This window comes from Cervus elaphus, chromosome 21 (assembly GCF_910594005.1).
Source record: "Cervus elaphus chromosome 21, mCerEla1.1, whole genome shotgun sequence".
In the NCBI taxonomy this organism is placed as follows: Eukaryota; Metazoa; Chordata; class Mammalia; order Artiodactyla; family Cervidae; genus Cervus; species Cervus elaphus.
The window spans coordinates 59943707-59966267 of record NC_057835.1 but is presented as its reverse complement, the minus strand read 5'-3'; the positions used below and the strand labels follow the sequence as shown (position 1 = coordinate 59966267).

General features: G+C 36.2%; 1 protein-coding gene across 1 annotated transcript in view; it reads left to right on the top strand.

The window, feature by feature from the left end:
• OXR1 (oxidation resistance 1) overlaps positions 1 to 22561 on the top strand; it is a 484414-nt gene that overhangs the window by 52216 nt on the left and 409637 nt on the right. The window contains exon 2 of the mRNA XM_043879384.1: positions 14646 to 14738. The gene's annotated coding sequence lies outside the window, so the exon portion shown is untranslated. The remainder of the gene's footprint in view (positions 1 to 14645; positions 14739 to 22561) is intronic.

The window sequence follows — 22561 nt, the reverse complement described above, 5'->3', positions numbered from 1 at the left end:
CATTTATCTTTATCAAATTTCTAAACTTCTCTGTTCTTCAGTTTTCTCAGCTGTACAGTGGATATGATAATAGCATCTATGACAGAGTTGCTGTGAAGATTATATGAGCTAATACAGGACAGCCCCGGCTGCGTATATGCTGGTTACTCTCAGTCATGTTCAGGGAATGTTATCCAATATCACTATTGCTGTTAATGCACATCAAACTCTTGAATCACTCTGAACTTTACCAATCCCATTTCTTTTTCCTGATTTATATTTTTCATTTGGATCTGAATGTTTTAGGAAGATGCCCATACAGAGAAAACCTCAAAATATATTTTATATTTACATTTCTGTGCATGTATGCACAGATTATTTTGATTTTTTTTGTACCATAGAAGTAATGATGCCATGTTTATTGTTCATCATAGCATAAAATTTTCTTTAAAGGTGAAAGCATTTCTATTGAAGAAAGAATTTAGATGATGTCATCTATCACAGTTCTTATTTGCTGCTTATGAAATAAAAGAAGGGAAGAGATGTGTGCACAGCCAGCAGTCATCATCAATATGATTGATTTTATATAAGTACAGTATGCTTCTACTGTTAGATCATAGATGGAAATGAAGAGATCTGAATTAGATTGTATGTCTTTGATCAAATCACATAATTTCTGTGAGCTCCCTTCCTCAGTGGGCTAAATTTAAGATCCTTTTCAGCAGTAAAAATGGGTCCCTAGTATTTTTATGAACATAAAATCACCCTCAGTATATTTAAGTGGATACTAAATGCTAAGATGAAATCATAGAAACTTGAATGCTTTTTGCAAAGAACTGGCAGAATAATGCTTGCTTTATCTAGTGATATATTTTGGACTCTGAGTCACTCTCTCTTTTTTTTTTTTAATATCAACTTGCCATTAAACTTGATTGGTATATACAAATAATTCATATGGCCAATTAAATGTTGAGGAGGGAAAATAACCATCTCCTGCTAGTGTGTGTTCACATGGCTAGTGGGGGAAACACTTGCATTCCTTTTGATACTTGTTTTTCAGTTCATCATACAAATGAATTAAAGGTCTCTAATGTAACCATCTTCTTTGAATTGCACAGTATGAAAGTGTTTGATTTGTATTATGCTGAAATTGCCAGTAAGTATCTGAATTAAGTTCGGTATAACAGGTTTTATTGAAATGTCCAGTTAGGTGTAGCATCAGATATACATTATTCGTTAAAATTTTGTAATTTTCTGTTTGGGGCAGTAAAATTTTCATAGGTCAGAAGTTCAATGAACCATAGAAAAAGATAAGACAATATACAATTTAGTGGCAAAGAAGAGGAAAATCAAAGAGCGCTGGATGAGGAAAGTTTTCCTGGGTTTAATAGGACTCGACCATGGCTTTAAAAGGTGTGTTAGCCATCTCCAAGACTACCTTCAGGCTTGATGATTCACTAGATGGAATCACAAGTTTCAGAAGTTGTTATATTCATGGTTATGAACAATAAGAAATCAATAAAAAACAATAACAAAATAAAAAATTGAAATACACGATGCCTGGTGGCTCAGGCGGTAGAGAATCTCCCTGCAGTGTGCGAGACCTGGGTTGGATCCCTGGGTCGGGAAGATCTCCTGGAGAAGGGAATGGCTACCCACTCCAGTATTCTTGCCTGGGAAAGCCCATGGACAGAGGAGCCTGGCAGGCTTTGGGATTGCAAAGAGTCAGACACGACTGAGCAAATAACTAACAAATACATAAGCAAAACAGATGGAATTAAGTGCAGTGATTCTGTTCCTTTTTTAATGTTTTAATGTATTCACGAAGCAAATTGTACTTTCAGATTACTCCTTTTTACTGTGCTTTAATTACTTGTGATTAAGGTTCCATCTTGGTCTCTCAAGATTTGTGTGGTTGATCATGGGCACGCAACTTTCTAATCTGTCTTTTTTACCTTATCAAAGAGAGTCTTTGAAGTTTTAAATCTGTGATTATAAAGGAAGAATTTTATTAATCAATAGAATAATTATATTAATTATTATTAATTCTAATAATTCTGTTAAGCAATAAAATTATGTTTCCAAGCCTGTAAGCAGTTTTGAAAATGTACTACTTATTTGTTAAAATTATTTGTAGTACCTGAAAAATCAGAATGATATTGTATCAGGTTGGCCTAAAGTGTTGCATGAGATGAGTGTTAGGATACTCTGGTTAGGTAAATTTTATCATGTTTACTTGGATATTAAAATGTTAGCATTGCCTGCAGTATAATCCCAATAAGATAAGAAAAAGAGTAAGAAAAATATATTTAAATTTAACGTTGCTCATATTTTCTGACCTAAATTCTACCCCTGGAAAGACAAGCAGGTTCTTCCGGTTGTCAGTGAAGATGGAACAATAGTCAAGTTACCAGGTGATTTTTGCTTCTGATTAGAAAATTTTAATATTTTCTTCCTTGTTCTCCACTTTAATCTTTTCCAAGAGGATCATTATTATTTTGAGTGTTTCTTCTTATAACATATTTATATACATCTGTATCTTCTCTTTTGAGATCAGATCTTTATTTCTGAGCAAACTTGGCTGTTTGTTTTATTTGGAAAAAATCAGAAACCTGGGTATTTAAAAAGCCATTTTCTATCATCTTCTAACGCCACTTCTCTTTTCCTCAACTTCAGGCCTCCTGAACCCTGCAGTCAGTATAATTTGGTTTCTACATCCTCAAGTGGACAAACTGGGGTTTCTGTTTATCATCAGAGAGATCATTTCTGTTGATATCAACCCTCCTTTTCTCCTCTATTCACTGTACAGTCTTGGACGAAACAATGCTCTTGTTGCTTCCATGAACTGATGGAGAGAGCTCTTTTAGTGGTCCTCTACCGAGGTGTAAGCCTGTCAAGAATGCTAACTTTAAAGGGCCTCTATTGAGAGAGTAGCGCTGACGTCTAGTATATACACTGCCAGGTGTAAAATAGGTAGCTAGTGAGAGCCTGCTATGTAACGCAGCGGGCTCGGCTGCTGCAGAAACTAACACGTCATAGTGAAGCAATTATACTCCAGCTAAAAAAATTAAATTGCAAAAAAATGTAAATAAAAGGGCTGGCCTCCATTCCAACCTCTTGCCACATCCTTGATCCCATTATGGATGTACATTCACTAAGTTTCCACCGTCTAGGCTGTAAGCTAGCTCCCCAGTTACGGCTCATGGATTACTGGTTTCACTGTTTTATCTTCATTGTTAGCACCTGGGGGTTTTCCTTTCTTCCTACAAGCTCAGAATATTTACTGTTAAATTTTATCTCTGACTTCTGTCTGTCTGTAGCTGGAATAGGGGGAAGTCACATTAGTGACTCCACCATATTACTGAATATATGAATCCTGGAGTCACTGTCTATACCATTATGTCACAGAAATTACCTCTTTTCCTCCCGGTCTTCTCCCTCCCCGCCTCTCTTTTCTATCTCCCTTCTTTTTCCTCATCTGACTTGTTGGGTCTCATTTGTAAGAAAAAATGAGACCGCATGCCAATGAATAGGGAACATATTTGTTTTCAAACCAGTATCCTCTGGGCCTAGGTGTTTTCTTTGGGTTTAAATTATGTATAGTTTTCTTCTGGTATACAGTTATCAGTTTTACTCATTAAAGTACATTTTGGTAACTATAAATTATGTTACAAACTAGAGAGCTGTATATGGTGTTTATTTTCATTCAACATTGTCATAGTTAACTTTCCAGTTATTCATTAAACAAGTGTCTGTTAAATACCTTTAATACTTGTCTAAGTTCTTGGACAAAAATATATCCCTATGCATTTTTGTGAGAGTTGGGATAGAGAATAAACAAACATAATAAAATTTTCTGTTTATGATGAAAATATTTATTTGCCTATGGTAATAATTTCAAAAATAAAGTGTCCTTTATAAAAGTTTTCTCTTATATCTAATCACCAGATTATTTTTTAATGTGCCATATATTTAGTTTTAGTGCAGGGCTTACGTTGATCGACTCACTTCTCTATGTTTTTATTATATATTTAGTTCATTCACATTTGAACTACATTGTGGAGAATAAAAATATAAAGAGCAATTTTATGTCCTCTTAAAAATTATAGCTTGAATTAGAAAGAGGTTACTTCTTGGTCCTACTCTTTGATTTCATTTTAATTTCAAAACTAATTTCATGCTTTTAAATGTTAAATTACTATAAGGGTTTTCAACTTCCTGTCTTTAATTCTACCATTATCTATTATCTACCATGCTAATTTCTTTCCTGATTAATTGGGACTACAACAGACACCAGAACAGAAATAGCAGAGGTCAGAATGCTTACCAAATGAGGTTCTGATATAATGCATAATTCATGAAATGTTATATTCACTCATATTTTCCATTGTGCTCAACTGAAAATGTGCCTTGCTAAATGCAACTCTCTACATTGTTTTAAATGTTGAGATCTACTAGCTTTTTCCTATTAGCTTTCATCATAAATGATTCTTCAAAAAAAGGATCCTTTTGGTTTTGTCTCTTAAGGTTCTCCAAAGTTGGTTACTCAGTGCCAAAGGAATTATAAGTATCAGTTCATAATTTAAGTTAATCTACTGATAATGAGTTTATTTCATTATATAATGTAGTTATTTTAAACCAATATTCTATTATTTTGCGTTTTCAAAGAGGAAGTTAATTTACTGCTGTTCTTGCACTGGTAATCAGGACTCTCAGCTGCAAGTGGCAGAAATTCAAATCAAATTAGCTTCACTGAGAAAGGAATGGGGAGGGTAAAGGGTGTGGTATTGATTCAAGCTTGGTACAGCCAGGGCTTCACTCAATAGCACGAATATCCTGGATGCATGCGTGTCTCTCGCATCTTTACTCACTTCTTACTTTGACATCCATTTTTGAGTAACAGGTGGCAACAGAGATGGTCAGCTCTTAGTTCCAGGCCTCATAGTTCACATTTACAGAGAAAAGACTATGATTCTCTTCCCCCTGATGTTTGTAATTTCTTCAGAAGGGTTATATTTGGCCATTCTCTCCATGTGCATACCCTTGGATAAATTTTCATCCCAAAAGAGAAGCTCTGATTAGTATGAGCTGAGTGCCTTACTGAGTGGGGGAAGAGGCAATGGCCTGGCCAGGGGACAGGAGGTTCGTACCCAGGAGGACAGGTGACCAGCAATAACAGGCTCCTGTGTCCAGTTCAGGTCTTTGTGATGCCAGGCGTCAATCTGGGGGTGCACATAACGCATCTCTCAACTAACAGTTCTTCAGGTCAGTTACTTAAATTTTAGAATATCTTCAAAGTGATCTTCTAAATCTCTAGGAATCATGGACAACTCAGATATCATTCTCCAAATGTCAGAGCATGTTTTTTCCCTCCATTCAAATCACTGCTGGAACTTACCTGGTGGTCCAGTGGTTAAGAATCTGCCTTGCAATGGAGGGGATGGGAGTTGGATCCTTGGTTGGGAAACTAAGACCCCACATGCCGCAGAGCAATTGAGCCCACAGACCACTGCTACTGAGCCCACATGCTTTGGAACCCGAGAGCCACAAAACTAGAGGGTCCATGCACTGCAACAAAAGCTCCTGTGTGCTGCAGCTAAGACCCACAGCAACCAAATAAGTAAAGAAATAAATAAAATATTTTTAAAAATCGCTCCACAGTTAATCATGCTGCCTATTCAGAACTCCTAAAGAAATATAAACAGACTACATTGGAGTAATTTCAAAGTGTTACAGTGCTCAGAGGTCAAGGTGGAAGAGGTGAATGGTAGGACAGTGCCCTGATATGAGTAGGTTGGGGCCCTTTTGATTTAGGGAAATGCAAGGCACACTGATGTTTGTAGATTAGCCTCATTTGATTCATAACAATCAAGGGGAAGATTGTAATGATGACAAGTTTGTTATTTGCATTTTACTCCTATCTAGTAAAATCCTCTTTTGGATTAAAAAATCCCCTTTAAAAATTAAACATAAACTTAATTAGCAAAGGAGGCACAACTGTATTCTTGAAGGTGTCTGAAAATTCACAGTGAAACATAAGCACAGCCATGCCAGCAGCTGATTGTAGCAGACATGTTATACTTCAGCATTGGTCAGCGTTGCTTGCTGAGAGTCACACGTGTATTGAAAGGGTGACAATTTTGTTTCAGAATTCAGAATTGCCAAGAATAAAAGACAGAAGAGGAAGAAAGTAATAGGAGAAAAGAGAAATTCTCAGCAGGAATAGTGCCATAATAGGAGTCCTTATCACCTTTCATTCTTTTAGACCAGGACGTTATATGACTCTTAGGGGTTATCAAGAGCATATTTCTTATTTCAGAGCCATTATTTTGAAACTTAAATATCTCTAATTGAATCAGTGTTCGAGCAGAGCCATGGCTTCTTTTCATTTCTGCTGCCAAAACTCACAGCTCTGTCATTTCCAGCCTCCATTACCACTTTGGCCCTCCAGATGCCTACCTGCTTCATGGTCTGTCCCCTGAAGTTCATGCAGAACTTTGGGTCAGGGTCACCTTTGTCTGGAGTCAAACTCATTGTGCTGCTTATCTTTGTGAGACTCATCCCTGACACCTTTTCATCTGCAAGGCCTTCCCTAATGGCTCAGTTGGTAAAGAATCCACCTGCAGTGCAGGAGACCTGGGTTCAGTCCCTGGGTCGGGAAGATCCCCTGGAGAAGGAAATGGCAACCCACTCCAGCACTCTTGCCTGGAGAATTCCATGGACAGAGGAGCGGAACAGCTGCAGTCCATGCAATTGCAGAGTCAGACACAACAAGAAAGAAACAAAACTTGTTTTTCTACACAAGGCCCTTTACTTTAGGCATAGACTCTGGAATCTTGGAGCCACAGTCAAATCATGGTTATGCTGCTTATTAACTGGGTAGCATAGGTATCAATTTACACACCTTCTTTATTTCTCGGCCTCCTCATCTATAATCGGGTGATCAAAATAAGGCCTGCTTTTATAGACTTGTTTTGCAAGGATTAAATGAGAAAAAGATATATGTGGCATTTACCACAGCAGCTGGCATATAGTTAGATTTTTATTGAGGTATAGTTGACATACAATATTACATTAGTTTTAGGTGTATAACATAGTGATTTGACATTTGTGTATGTTGTGAAATAATCACTACAATAAGTCTAGATACCGTCTGTCACTGTACAAAGTTAATAAAATATTATTGACTCTGTTCTCTATGCTGTACTTTAAATCCCCATGACATTTATTTTATAGCTAAGACTGTGTACCTCTTAATCCTCTTCATCCATTTCACTCCCCCTATTATCCCCGCTTCTGGCAACCACCAGTCTGTTCTCTGTATCTATGAGTTTCGTTTTGTCTGGGTTTTCTTTTTGTTTTTATTTATTTAGTGTTTGTTTCTTCTGTTTTTTAGATTCCACTTATAAGTGAAATCATGTAGTATTTGTCTTTCTCTGACTTAACATTGTACCCACAAAGGCCACCCATGTAGTCCAACATGGCAAGATTGCATTCGTTTTTTGTGACTGAGCAGTGTCGCATTGCATGTATTCCACATCTTTATCTGTTCATCCATTGATAGATACCTAGATTGTTTCCATATCTCGGCTATTGTAAATAATGCTACAGTGAATATAGGGTGCATATATCTATTTGAGTTAGTTTTTTCATTTTCTTCAGATAGATACCTAGTAGTGGAATTGCTTGACCATTTGGTAGATCTATTTTTAATTCTTTGAGAAACCTCCATACTGCGTTCCATAGTAGCTACACCAAGCTGTTACCAAAAAGGACAAGAAATAACAAATGTTAACAAGGATATGGAGAAAAGGGGACCCTTCTGCACTGTTAGCATCTAGTTCATCCTTAATAAGTATTGGCCACACTCTGAATTCTCTCTTCCTAGCCTCATCTTTTGGCTGTTCCCCCGTATCTGCCCTGTGCTTTAGCCACAACGTTTTTATTTCCCGAGTTGCCATTCTGTTTTATAAATCTTGGCCTTTATACATTCTTCTTCCTTTGTTTCCCCGACTAGGTTGAGTGGTTTAAGATTAGTACTATATCTTACTTGGATTTACAGTTCTTAATACAATGCCAGGCACCTTTTTGAAGACTTCTAAGAAATAACGTTGAATGAGGACAGCTTTTCTTTCCTCAAAATAAAATTAGCTCCTTCAAGTATTAGTATTTCCTTTTAGTTTGGCATCATAGTCGGGTAAGGTAGAAGCCTCACTGGAAAAAAACTACTTCACCCTAGATAGCCAAGTGTTGTAGAAATGGTTCTTTGGGATAAGTTTGTGATTTTTTTCCCCACAACCCTTTTCAGCCATCTCTGACCAGACCCTCTGTTACAACAGACACTTAACATTTGACACCTAAAAAGGGAAAATATGCTCATTTATAAAATTAAAAGGGAAAAGAAGATAATCGTCTCATGGGTAAAAGTTTCTCTGAATGTGTTTTGTTTACCTGATGAGTAGCATTAAGACCTCTTGCTTAGTGGTGCTGGGAAAACTGGTCAACCACTTGTAAAAGAATGAAACTAGAACACTTTCTAACACCATACACAAAAATAAACTCAAAATGGATTAAAGACCTAGATGTAAGACCAGAAACTATAAAACTCCTAGAAGAGAACATAGGCAAAATATTCTCCAACACAAATCACAGCAAGATCCTCTATGACCCACCTCCCAGAATATTGGAAATAAAAGCAAAAATAAACAAATGGGACCTAATTAAACTTAAAAGCTTTTGCACAACAAAGGAAACTATAAGCAAGGTGAAAAGACAGCCTTCAGAATGGGAGAAAATAATAGCAAATGAAGAAACAGACAAAGGATTAATCTCAAAAATATACAAGCAACTCCTGCAGCTCAATTCCAGAAAAATAAATGACCCAATCAAAAAATGGGCTAAAGATCTAAACAGACATTTCTCCAAAGAAGACATATAGATGGCTAACAAACACATGAAAAGATGCTCAACATCACTCATTACCAGAGAAATGCAAATCAAAACCTCAATGAGGTACCATTACGTGCCAGTCAGAATGGCTGCTATCCAAAAGTCTACAAGCAATAAATGCTGGAGAGGGTGTGGAGAAAAGGGAACCCTCTTACACTGTTGGTGGGAATGCAAACTAGTATAGCCACTATGGAGAACAGTGTGGAGATTCCTTAAAAAACTGGAAATAGAACTGCCAACTCCTGGACATACACACTGAGGAAACCAGATCTGAAAGAGACACGTGTACCCCAATGTTCATTGCAGCACTATCTATAATAGCCAGGACATGGAAGCAACCTAGATGCCCATCAGCAGATGAATGGATAAGAAAGCTGTGGTACATATACACAATGGAATATCACTCAGCCTTTAAAAAAAATACATTTGAATCAGTTCTAATGAGGTGGATGAAACTGGAGCCCATTATACAGAGTGAAGTAAGCCAGAAAGATAAAGACCAATACAGTATACTAACGAATATACATGGAATTTAGAAAGATGGTAACGATAACCCTATATGCAAGACAGAAAAAGAGACACAGATGTATAGAACAGACTTTTGGACTCAGTGGGAGAAGGCGAGGGTGGGATGATCTGAGAGAACAGCATCGAAACATGTATGTTATCAAGTGTGAAACAGATTACCAGTCCAGGTTGGATGCATGAGACAAGTGCTTGGGGCTGGTGCACTGGGATGACCCTGAGGGATGGGATAGGGAGGGAGGTGGGAGGGGGGTTCAGGATGGGGAATACATGTAAATCCATGGCTGATTCATGTCAATGTATGACAAAAACCACTACAATGTTGTAAAGTAATTAGCCTCCAACTAATACAAATAAATGGAAAAAAAAAAAAAAAAGAAAAAAAAGTGAAAAAAAAAAAGAAACTTAAAACCCACTAGAGGGACTTCTCTGGCTGTCCAGGGGTTAAGAATCCACCTTGCAATTCAGGGGATCTGGGTTCCATCCCTGGTGAGAAGGATCCCATGCCTAAGATCCCACAAGCCGCGGAGCAGCTAAGTCCGTGCAAGCCGCAGCCACTGAGCCCATATACCACAACTAGAGTCTGTGCACTGCAATGAAAGATCCTGAATGACGCAATGCAGATCCCACGTGCTGGAATTAAGGCCTGATACAGCCAAATAAATAAATATCTTTTAAAAACCAAAAAAAAAAGACTGTTTGCTTACGGCTCAGTCTCTCAAGACCTCACCTTTGCTGCACGGGAGCAAATCATACTGAAGGACCATGATTCAGTATAAATGCAGGTGAGTGCTCTTGAGTTCATTGGGCTGTGTCATCAAGGTATGAAAAGCTAGTGGCACTTTTATTTGACCAGTTTTGAAGCATTCAACCAAAGTGATTGGACCACACAGTAAAATATGTTAGAAACATTTCTGCTACAAAAATATGTAGTTGTTTTTGGCAACTTTTTCTGAGGACTCAGAGAAAATAATTATTCTCTGACCTCCAGAAGCTAGTTTTGTTAAGTGGTAACTGGCTGGTTTTTAAAATGTTAGTTAAGAAGGGAAAAGTATGAAGTGCAAGAGGAACTAAGTTTCATTGTAAATATCTCTTAGACTTTGGAGTTGCTTTATTTGCATATTGCTGTGATTTAGTGTTGGTGAGTTGCCCAGAATCACAGAAGTACAATAAATAACTGTCTTGTTCAAGACCTACTTGTTATTTGTCTGTTTATGAACTGCTACTCCAATATTATTTACTCTACTTTATAAATATTTAAGTTCACTTTAACTTTAATCTTCAAGTAAACAAACATTTCATCCAGTGACAAAAAAATAGTAATATATTCTAATTGTCTAATATCAACAAAACATTTTAAAGTTAACTTTTTGTAGATATGGTTGGGTATTTTCCATTAGTTGATTGAAATGAAATATTTGAAAAATTGCTTCAAATGTTTTTCAGAATTAAAATTTTTGCTACCATAGATTAACTTGTCATGGAAACAAATATACAAATACATTATACAAATACATTTTCCTTTACTAATTCATTGCAATTGCAGTATCTTAGATGCATTTTAGAATTAAATTATAAAATTAATTTAAACATATCTTGTATTAGCTTTTTAGTAAAGCTATAATGTAATAAGTGATGGCTTTGAAGTTATTTGTGAGAATTACAGAAGGAATGTCTCTGAATTCCATTTTGACAGAATTTTATTCTTTGTAATGTGTGATAGGAAACATGACATAAATATCTTTAATGGAATGCTTTTGGCACCATTTGTTTTATTTATTTCTTAGAAAGGATGGGGTGTGTGTACCTCTACTCCCCTTCTGTCCAACTCTACATATACTAATTTCTTCTCCTTTTTGTTTCCTCATAAAATAAATGATAACACTTTTTGGATTAGGGAATTTATAAAACCAAGTCATGTATTCAGGAATTGGGAAGCCAATATGGGAGGGTATCAAGGGAAAGTTTAGGCTAACATGATAAATTAACAGCTTCAAAATTCGAGCTGTGCTTATACTGTTTTAAGAATCTGTTTTTACCGTATTTTTCCTTCTAGTTGGATCTTTTTCCAGTTGGATTTCCACTTTTAAAAATATTATAGAAGAAAAACTGATACTTAAGATCTTGCCATGTTTATTTAAGAAACTTGCCATGATTATCATAACAAATTAATGTTTTTCATTCTGGTGCAAACTTCTATGTCACTGCAGACTGGTAACCAACATTTCTTTGATTAGCAGAGATCTGTGAATTGTACTAGGAATAGCACTACTCTTGTTGTTGCTCAGTGGTCAAGAATCTGCCTGTCAATGCAGGAGATGGGTTCAATCCCTGGGTTGGGAAGATCCCCAGAAGAAGAAAATGGCAGCCTACTCTAGTATTCTTGCCTCGGAAATCCCATGAACAGGGGAGCCTGATGGGTTACAGTCCATGGGGTCACAAGGAGTCAACATGATTTAGCAACTAAGTAACAACAACAATCACTACCCTAAGTCACCTCCTGGGTCTTTATTTCATGTCTACTTGATATTTCTTTAATACATTCTACATGCAATATCAGAGTTTCTGTGCTCTTTACCATTCTGCATACAGTGTATTGGAATTAATTTGCGTCTTGTTTTCTAGATGTCACTAAGTCTCCATATAAAAAAGAAGAAATTTGCCATACTTATCAGAACAGATTAGATTTTTACTGATTCCTACATAATTTGTTGGTCAGAAATTGAATGCATTTATAGTACAAGGGCTGATCATGGGAAAAGCCAAGAAAGATAAAATTGAGTTTTGGAGACTTGTACCTTGTAATTGAGACTCAAACCTACCATGTCATGTCTGTGGAGTTTACATTTCCTTTGGAAACACATTAAATGATGTTTTAATCAAGATAAAATATGTTTGCCATAAAATTCACCCATTTAAAGTATAGAATCAGATTTTTAATATATTTAAAAAGAAAACAATTGTACAACCATCACTGCTAATTCCAGAACGTTGGCATCATTCACAAAAGAAATTCCATACCTATTGGCAGTCACTTTCTATTCTTTCCTGGTTCCTGGTAACCATAATCTGCTTTCTGTCACTGTGGATTTGCCTATCCTGGACATTTCATATAAATTGAATTGTACAACGTGAGACTTTCTCTGTATTCTTTTACTCAGCATAAAGTTTTCAAGGTTCATCTGTGTACGTCTCAGTACTTCCTTTCTTTTTGTGGCTGAATAGTGTTCCATTGTATGGTTGTACGGGTGTGCTACATTTTGTTTACCCTCTTATCAGCTGTTGGACGTTTAACTTCCTTCCACTTTTGCCTGTCATGAAAACAGTGCTATGAACATTTATTGTAAGTTTTTGTGTCAATGGACATGGGTTTGGGTGAACTCTGGGAGTTGGTGATGGACAGGGAGGCCTGGCGTGCTGCGGTTCATGGGGTCACAAAGAGTCGGACACGACTGAGCGACTGAACTGAACTGAACTGATGCTTCCAACACTTTTGTATAAATACCTAGGAGTGGAATTGCTGGGTCATGTAGTAAAACTATGTTTAAATTTTGGAGTAACTGTCAAACTGTTTTCCACATTTTTGCTTTCTCATCAACAAGATATGAGAGCTCCAATTTCTAAACATTCTAGCCAACATTTAGATATGTTAATTGCTCAATTTTAATTGGATGAGTTTTCTTTTTATTGGTTGTAAGAGTTCTTATATATTGTGAATGCTAAAGCCTTAACAGCTCTACTTTGTAAATATTTTCTCCTATTCTGTAGAGTATCTTTACATTCTTTGTAGTGCCCTTTGACATGCAAATATTTTTTTTAATATTGAAAAATTCTAGCTTATTTTTGTTTTGCTTGCTTGTGTTTTAAGTGTTTACCTAACATCTAAAAAAATTTAACTAACATCTTTTTTTGGAACATAATACCTACCTTTCCCATTTCATCTCACGTCTTACCCTAAACACATAGACACATAGGCACACACATACCTTTTATGCCATACCCATTCCTAACCATGTCAACATACCATGCTCTCTCAGTGCCCTTGGCATATGTTTCTTCTCCACTCAAAGCGCTTCAATTGGCAATTTTCATAAACTCTGACTTGACCTTTAGGAAGGTCACCCAGACCTGCCTTTCCTTGCCCTGATCCATGGCTGTATATCCTCCACTTTCCTCTTCTAAGACCCAGGCATACAGTTATGTCATATTTTAGCTGCACATTTTCATCTCTGCCCCCCACACTGCACCTTGAACTCCTTGAAATCAGGTGTTTCTTTGATTTCTGGTTATCCCGGACTGAACAATGGTCTGCAGTCTATACTGAGAAATATTTGAATGAATGCCTACTATTAGATTCAGACTGCCTTATTCACCATCCAGAATTAAAGGCTGCATCTTTCACAAATTCTTTTCCATGGGAGGACATGGCAGTTTGGACCTTTAGTGTTTCTCCTTCTTTCACCCCATCATATCCACTTGGTTACAGTCACTATGGTAGCCTGTTCATTGAAGTAATATTAACGCATGTAATTTGAGCTAAATGATTTCCTGGATTATTTAGTTCCTCATCTGATTAAGCACTAATTCTTGGGGTCAAGAATTAGAACTAGGTTCGGGATCTTTGATTTTTCTCTAAAAGAGTGAGTTTTTACATAGATAATTCAGATTCACAAGGTATGAATAGAAAGGTTGACTTTAACACCAATCCCATTTTCCTTAGGCCCATTGGGAAGAAGGGAGAGGGTGAGGAAGGCTAGTCAAAAAGCAGGTGACAGGATCACAGTTTATGCAGGTCGGGCAGGTGCATACTGACAGTGAGGACTAGGTATCATCTGGCATCTCATGCATCTCCAAGGACCCTGAGGCGTCCATTGTGTGCTGTTGGGAAGAATAGCAGTTGAGATGTGATGCTGGCATTCAGCAGTTCCAGTGGCAAAGTCAGAGACTGGGGGTGTTTCATCAGGCTGCCCTGAATGATGGCTGTGAGTGACTCCCTTGGGGGCAAGTGACCTACCTCTGGTCATTAAGGGATTGGGTTTCCCACTCTAACTAACCCAGTGATCTCTTTGTAATATGTTGCTACCTCACTCACATTTTATTTGTAGATTTGTGCCTAAATTCAAACCAACGCATTGAATCACATTGTGTCTATCAGCTTTAACTAATTTAGAGCACGTTTTTATTTTTGCCAGGTTCCACCTCCCTGCAGAGTATTATTACTAACTGAATTTGGGAAGGGACGCTGGCAAGGCCCACTACGTTGACTTCAACTTCCTCTTCTGAAGGTATTTTATTCTTGGTGAACTCCTCTACAGCTCTTTGTAGGAAATGAAAACCAAATTGGAGAATTTATGGCAGTGTCGCAGGCTGACAAAACTTCCTATTACTTCTTGTTATAAACATTAGACCGGAATGACTCTTTAATGACCTGGGAATGTTGACATAAACCAATGGCTTATGCTGGCAAATGTCATTTAGGCAAAGAGCTTAATTCAAATGTTGTTAAGCAAATGTCTATAGCTTAATGATAGGATATTATAAACCCTTCATAAAGAAAGCTGTATTTGTATTTTATAAATATGTTAAAATTTAACATCCAGCAGCTATGCTTAGTTAATTTTCTAGTTGAGAACCATCTCTACATTATAAAGCATGACTTAGTTTTATAATTAACATAGAAGTACAGAGATAATTCATGAATATTCTTGCTGTTTCCTGATGAGATTTTAGTTATGATTTTTAAGTCCAAAATATCTCTATCAGATGTCATACTTAATGAACAGAAACAGTTTGGAAGAAATTATTATTCTAAGAAAATAGTTTTCTGGTCTAGACGTGTTCTGTACATGATGTTGGCTTATTGACTAAAATAAGAAAACTGAAAGTAAGAGCTTATGTCATATGTGACAGTAGCATAAGCTGAGAAATAGAGAGGGAAGAAAAGTCAGTAAACGAAGAAAACTTAAAATTTCTGTCTCTAAATTATTTATATTTCAGCTACATATGCCAACATTTGTCAAAATTAGTTTGTCAAGAATCCAAAAATTTTCTAAATACAGATTGTCACTGAAGCATAGGACTTACCTAGTAGAATAGTAAATACTTGATTTATTTACTAATTTTTCTAAAAATAGGGAAGCAATATACTTGTGTGTGTGTCTCTGTGCAAAGAAAGAGAGATAGAAACAGAGAAAGGCAAAAAGAGAGATACAAAGGAAACTATCACTTACTATTAAAACGTGACTTGTGACTACAGCCTTCTAAGTAATTAAATATCTGATGAACATATCGTTGTATACCTAGTAACTAGAATACAACAAAATACATTTAATGTCAATATTATATGAAATACAATTTCATATTTAGGGATTCAAATTTTATTAGTTTTTCCAAAGAGCTTTATTAGCACAATCCTAGAATCTTAAAATTTGTTACCTGAGGTAACAATGGTAATAAATGATAAAGATTATTGGAATAGTGCTTGACATTTTATGAAATGTTTCAGGCAGGTGACATAATTTGTCTGCTGTTGTTTACAGATAGAGACAGAGATTGCTGCTCCTTAAAGGAGTAGGGTCGCACAGGTTTCTGATACCATCTTGGGGTAGAACCTAAGCCTCTGAACTTTGTAACGTTGTGCACATAGAAAACTTTCATTATGGAACGACTCTTAGGTGCCTATTGATCTGACTTTAAACATTATTTAAACATTGTCAGAATTTGTTATACAAGGTCCTAAATGTCTCAGAGTGCCAAACGTAAGTGTTCTTGACATTATACTTTTCCTGTCAAGTTATAAGGGACAGAAGAAAATATTGCTCCAAAGAAAGGAAGTAGAAGTATAAAGTCTCCATTTTAAATCTAATTAATCACCTTTACCTTATATTGAAGTATGAACAGAACTTCATATCGTGTTTGGCTTCAAGTGCTATCAGAAGCATTTGTGCTTCAGCATTTAAAATTGTACATAAGGAAAACATAACGTTGTAATAACTGTCTCAGAAACTAAAAACTAATTTGGCTTCTTATAGCTTTAGGGGGAAAAAAAACCCCTTACTCTCCAGTGGAAAATCTGAGAGTTTTCATTGTAAGTTGTTATGTCTGAAGTGACTTATAGGTATATTGACATTAGCTGTCAGTATTTCCTGAACCTTCCAGGCTTTATCACTTGAAAGTCTCTAAAACATATTTTGAACTTCTCTGGTGGCTCAGCTGGTAAAGAGTCCACCTGCAATGTGGGAGACCTGGATTCCATCCCTGGGTTGGGAAGATCCCCTGGAGAAGGGGAGGGCTACCCATCAGTATTCTGACCTGGAGAACTACATGGACTGTAAAGTCCATGGGGTCGCAAAGAGTCAGACACGACTGAGCGACTTTCACTTTCCCAACATATTTTATTCTTGAAATCTATTCAAAGAGTGACTGTTTGGAAAGGAAATGCGTGCTTCCCTGATGTCATACTGCTCTCTCTCCCTCTGTCTTTAACCTACCCTTTAGCAAAGAGAGTTGTGAATACTCTCTGTCCTCTCAAGTTATCCTCATCCTCAAAAGAAGGAATTTACACATAGCGCCTAAATAAAGTGATTTCTTTTTCAATTTTCTCTTAAAGCTGTTTCTCTTCTTAAAGGGAGATTCATATTTTGCATTTCATGTTTTCTTTAAGAACAGACTTAGGTTTTCTGATTCCACGTTGGGAAACTGCTTTGAAATCTTGCTCTTTGGTAGTTACTCCCTCATTGCATGTGTTCAGCAAATATAGGCATTGACAAATTTAACAAAAGATAAAACAGAAAAAATAAAGATAACCAGTAATATTCTGGCATGTAGGACATACTGCTCTTTAGGTATATGGAACACATATTGAATGAGGAGTGCTTCCCAGGTGATGCTAATGGTAAAGAATCCACCTAACCAAAGCAGGAGACGCAACAGATGCAGGTTTGATCCCTGGGTTGGGAAGATTCCCTGGAGGAGGAAACCACAACTCACTCCAGTATTCTTACCTGAAAAATTCCATGGGCAGAGGAGCCTGGCAGGCTACAGTCCATGGGGCCACAAAGAGTCAGACATGACTGAGCACACACACACACACGTTGAATGAGTCATACTGGACTTTTGCAGTACCTAAAACACAAGTTCATTTCTGTCTGAGAGTCTTTATAGGTGATGGACAGGGAGGCCTGGCGTGCTGCAATTCATGGGGTCACAAAGAGTCAGACTGAGCGATTGAACTGAACTGAACTGATCTTCCTTCTGATAAAAACATAATTTTTTCTTTGCTGTATAATAGATGGTAAATAATAAATTTGTCAGTAAAACTCTGAAGAGGGTACTACTTTTCTTTTCTCCCCATTTTCCAGAAAATAAAACTGAGAGAGCATGCTTAGTTTTTGAAAGAGGAATCGAGATAAGGTGCTTAGAACAAAGTCTGAAATAGGGTAAGCACTTAATAAATATTAGCCTTTGTGATCTCATATGTAAATCATATTTTTTATCTAAATATTTCTTTTCTGAGTCAGTTGACAAACACAAGTTTTCAGAGATAAGGAAAGAACTTTTGTAAGCCTACCACCAAGACTTCTCTGGTGGTTTCGTCGTGAAGTCATGTCCAACTCTTGTGACCCTATGGGCTGTAGCCCGCCAGGCTCCTCTGTCCATGGGATTTTCCAGGCAAGAATACTGGAGTGGGTTGCCATTTCCTTCTCCAAGGGATCTTCCCAACCCAGGAGTCAAACCCAGGTCTCCTGCATTGCAGGCAAATTCTTTACCAACTGAGCTATGAGGGAAGCCCATAGGCAAGCATTCTCTATATATTCTCTATAGGCAAGCATTAAAGCCATCAGTTAGAATGTTTTAACTGTTTTCACTGAATCCTTTTAACTATATCTCTAGTTTTCCATACCATAGCAATTAGTAGCAGTCACCTGATAGTTGGTAATTGGAGCAGTTGTCAGTTGGGGAAAGGAAAGAAAAGCTTCTGATTTAAATGGATCATAATAATGATCTGCCACTCAAGTCACTAATAAATTTTCTTTGGCTTAGTCCATTTAAGAAAGCAAAACTAAGTGTAATAATATGCTTTATAAGTTTTACTTGAGCTGCTGTATTCCCTACTTTTATTTTTGATGTAACTTTGAAAAATTCTTCAAAATCCATAAGTACTTTAGAAAGATTCAATTATTCCCTTTTATTTATTTATTTTGTCCAGATGTCACCTCCTTAGATTGAGGTTCCTTGACCACCATATCTAAAATAACAGCCTTATCACCTGCAGGCCCCTTGTCTTACTCTGCTTTTCCTCACAGCGTTTATCATTTCTTCTTTATTATTTTGTTGCTGTAGCCTTTTTACTATACTGCAATATTAAACCACATGAAGACAGCAGTTTTTTCTTTGTATTTTTTTGCTGCAATCCTGGCTCATAGAACAATGCCTCTCAGGTAACAGTCATTTAAATATGGTCCGAAGTATCAATGAATGGATGAATTAATAAAGAACATAAAAGCACCAGGGAACACAGCAGAAAGCAATGACGTAAACTGCAATAAATTTATACTGCCTATTACAATCTTGGATATCTCTCAAACGTTTTCTCTTAAAGCCACTGTTTTATTCAACCTTTATTGATATTTGCAAAACATTTATAGCAAATCTTACTGTAACCTCAAAGATACATAACATAAAATTGCATTATTCATACTGCAGAAATAAGCAAATATGAACTGAGAATAAAGACATTAAGTGATAGAGCTAAGCTTGACTAGTTTATTTAACACAAGAGCATTGAAAATATTTCAGCTTTTATACTAAAAGTACTGTTCTACATATCCTATAAAAGGGAGAGCGAGATTCCTGTGTTTTATGTCATTTGTGTATATAATCTCTTTTATAAGCAATACATTACTTAAATTTTTTATGTTGGGAATAAGGTCATTCTTCCCCAAGTAAATGCTCTCTTGTCTACAACTACAGCAAATACCATAAACATATTTAAATTCAAGTTAATTGGATTTGAATGAGATTGAGAAATAAAGGATATTTAAAATAGTACATCCTTTTAGAGATACTTATTTTATCTGTGTTTATTTGATCATTCAGTCTATGTCTACTTATGAAAACATGTGCACACTGCTATATTTAAAATGGATAACCCAACAAGGACTTCCTGTATCACACAGAACTCTACTTAATATTCTGTGGCAACCTAGATGGGAGGGGAGTTTGGAGGTGAATGGATACATCTTTATGTATGGCTGAGTCTCCTTGCTGTTCATCTGAAGCTATCACTGTTAATTCTTTACCATCTGAGCCACTAGGAAAACCCTAATTGGCTATACCCCAATATAAAATAAAAAGTTAAAAAAAAAAGATAATGTTAAAAGAAAACAAAAAAAGCTAGGCAATATATGTCAAGGAAACAAAGGTAAAGAAGTTACTTTTATTTCTCTGGAGAAGTTCAGTCTAGTAGGGATAGATAGGTAAGAACATCAACTATATGCGTGCACACATACACATGTATTTAGTACTTGCTCCTGATCACCATCTGCTCCTATACCGCACATGAGCTCATCTATCTTGACAGCTCAGGGCTGCCCAATTGCTTAGCTTCCTACTGTTAAAAGGTATTGGAAACTCTGAATTCTCTTAGTCTTAAGTACCACAATTTCTGATCCTGTACCTAAAAATATTCCTCTGTCTATAACCAACCTCACCTCTTTTTGTCAAGCCTCAGATAAAGTTTTATGTCTTTTTTCTGTATTGGCTTCATCCTTCCATCTATTATTGACCTGACCTCTTCTCTCCAAGAATTTTCTTCAGTGTTTCTCTTTGCCTTTTTTAAATAATTTGTCTCAGCTTCCCCCCTTTCCTCGCTTTCTCCACACCTTGTACTCCATATCCAGGTTGTTTACCAGCCCTCCCCAGCATGGTGCCTGAGGACCAATAATAAGCATTCCTTATGGCAATGATGCCACATTGATAGATTGAAATTGCCCCCTTATTGTTGAATTCTCTACATGACAGAAATTGGCAGATGCTACAGACCAGATTCCCCCTCTGATTTTTAAACATTTATAGGCAGTAGTAGGGGTTCTTAACTGGCAGTAATCAATTCTGCCTACAGCATGGAGGAATGAATTGGGCAATGTTTCTTAACTCTAAGATTTTAAATTATAGACCAGTAAACATGTATATTCCTGCAAAACAGATAGCCCTCACTATCTGGACTCTTGCTATCAAAGTATTTGCTAAAATAATGTATAACATTTTTCACTAAAAGTTTGCCATCCAAATGGAAATTCAAGTAACAAACTTATATAGTGCAAAAATGAAAATATTTAAGTTGCAGGTGAGTCCATGTACAAGAATGTGTTCTTCCATCATAGCTTAGCTGTTCTCCTTATAAGATAATTTCAGTGTCTTCTAATGAAATGGAAAAGCCTTTGAAGAAAGTTAGTGAGTGAAAAAGATCTAGGGAATTCCATTCATTGGAAGGATCATTGAAAGTATATTGAAAGGGGTGAACACACAAAAGATGTAAGCCTGGTCATGTGTATGTCTTCATCTATAATGCATAGGCCTTTTTTTCCTACTCATAAAAATGTCTATCACAATTCTATATTATGATTATTGGTTTTTTAAAGCTTCACAGTGTCACTCAAGCATAGTTTGGTATGTTTGAAAAGCTAGAAATATACTTCATGCAATGGATAGATAATCATGATCTTTGAAAGCAGATAGATGTTACTGAAGGTACTACATAGCTTTGAAGATCTGAAGAAGAGGATGAAAGAGATAGATCATTTGGTAAAGAAGTCAGGTTTCAACATCAAGCTGAGAATGGTACAAACGATTTAAAAACTATGCAAGGCAGCGTCATTTGAAGCAGCTTTTTGATAATGAGATTGTAGCAGTTTTTCCCAGTGAATTACAGAATACAGTTGACAAAGGGAGCTAAAATTTTTTCATAAATACTTATTTTCTTGGTAAAATGTGGCATTTTAAAAATGAATTTATCAGAGGATAAGAAAAAAGATCCAGGGTATTAAATATCCAAAAATAAGCTGATACAACTTTTAAGTGAGAATTTGAAGTAATGTTAAAAAACAATTCAACCAACAAATAGAAACCTTATGTATTTGCATAACTCTGAACACCTCAGGGTCCTTAAGGAAATGTTGAAGGATAAATTGCCTATTATGTGGTCCTCAAATCATAAAACTGTTTTGGCTGAGGAAGGAGGCATTCAGTCATCATTCAAGGAGTTATAATTTCTGACAATTCTTAAGGGTCTGGATTCTTAGAAGAACACTAAGACTTGGGGTTAAGACGAGTAAATTTTTATTTAATAAATTAAGAGTTGATGAAGAAATTGTTGAGTAAGTGCTGCTGTGAAGAAAGAAAATTTGGATGATAAGCTAAGAAAACCCTTTTTTTTTTTTTTTTTTACATATCAGCATGAATATCTGAGCTATTTTTCCATCCCTAATTCGCTTTGCTGGTGGCAACACCATCCTTCTGCCAATGATTGTGTGTTTCATTGAAATTTCAGTGATACTCTGTCATGTTTAGAGAAACTTTCTGTTTAGCTCTGAAAGGTGGAAGTTCCTCAGTTTTCAGTTTTAATTAAGCATGTCTGTCTCTGCAAAATGAAAGTCAAAGACTAGCAGAGAAAAGTCAGTTTTCTAGGCTCACCAGCAGGACTTGTTTGAAGAAGTAAACTGATTTTTGATGCTGTTGGGTATTTTCAGATAATGTCCAAAAGAATAAAACATGTGTCTTAGTGAAGAATGACATGCACATATTTTGCTTGTACTTTAATTTATATCTAATAAAAATGCCTCACTCTAAGATGCTACATTCCCTACGAAATAGGTATTTCCATGAAGGGGTCAACTACTTGGTTATTAACAGAGAAGCTGTTAACATTTAAGAATTCGTCTCTTGGAAGTAGACTGTTTTTCCTTGTATTTAATGAGTCTCTGATATGCAAATGACTTCACTGTTAAACAAAAGGAAAAACAGAAGAAATATTAGAAAAAAATCAATTATTTACGTGACCATAATAATAAAGCAATTCAACCAAAATCAATTTAGCAGATATTTATTG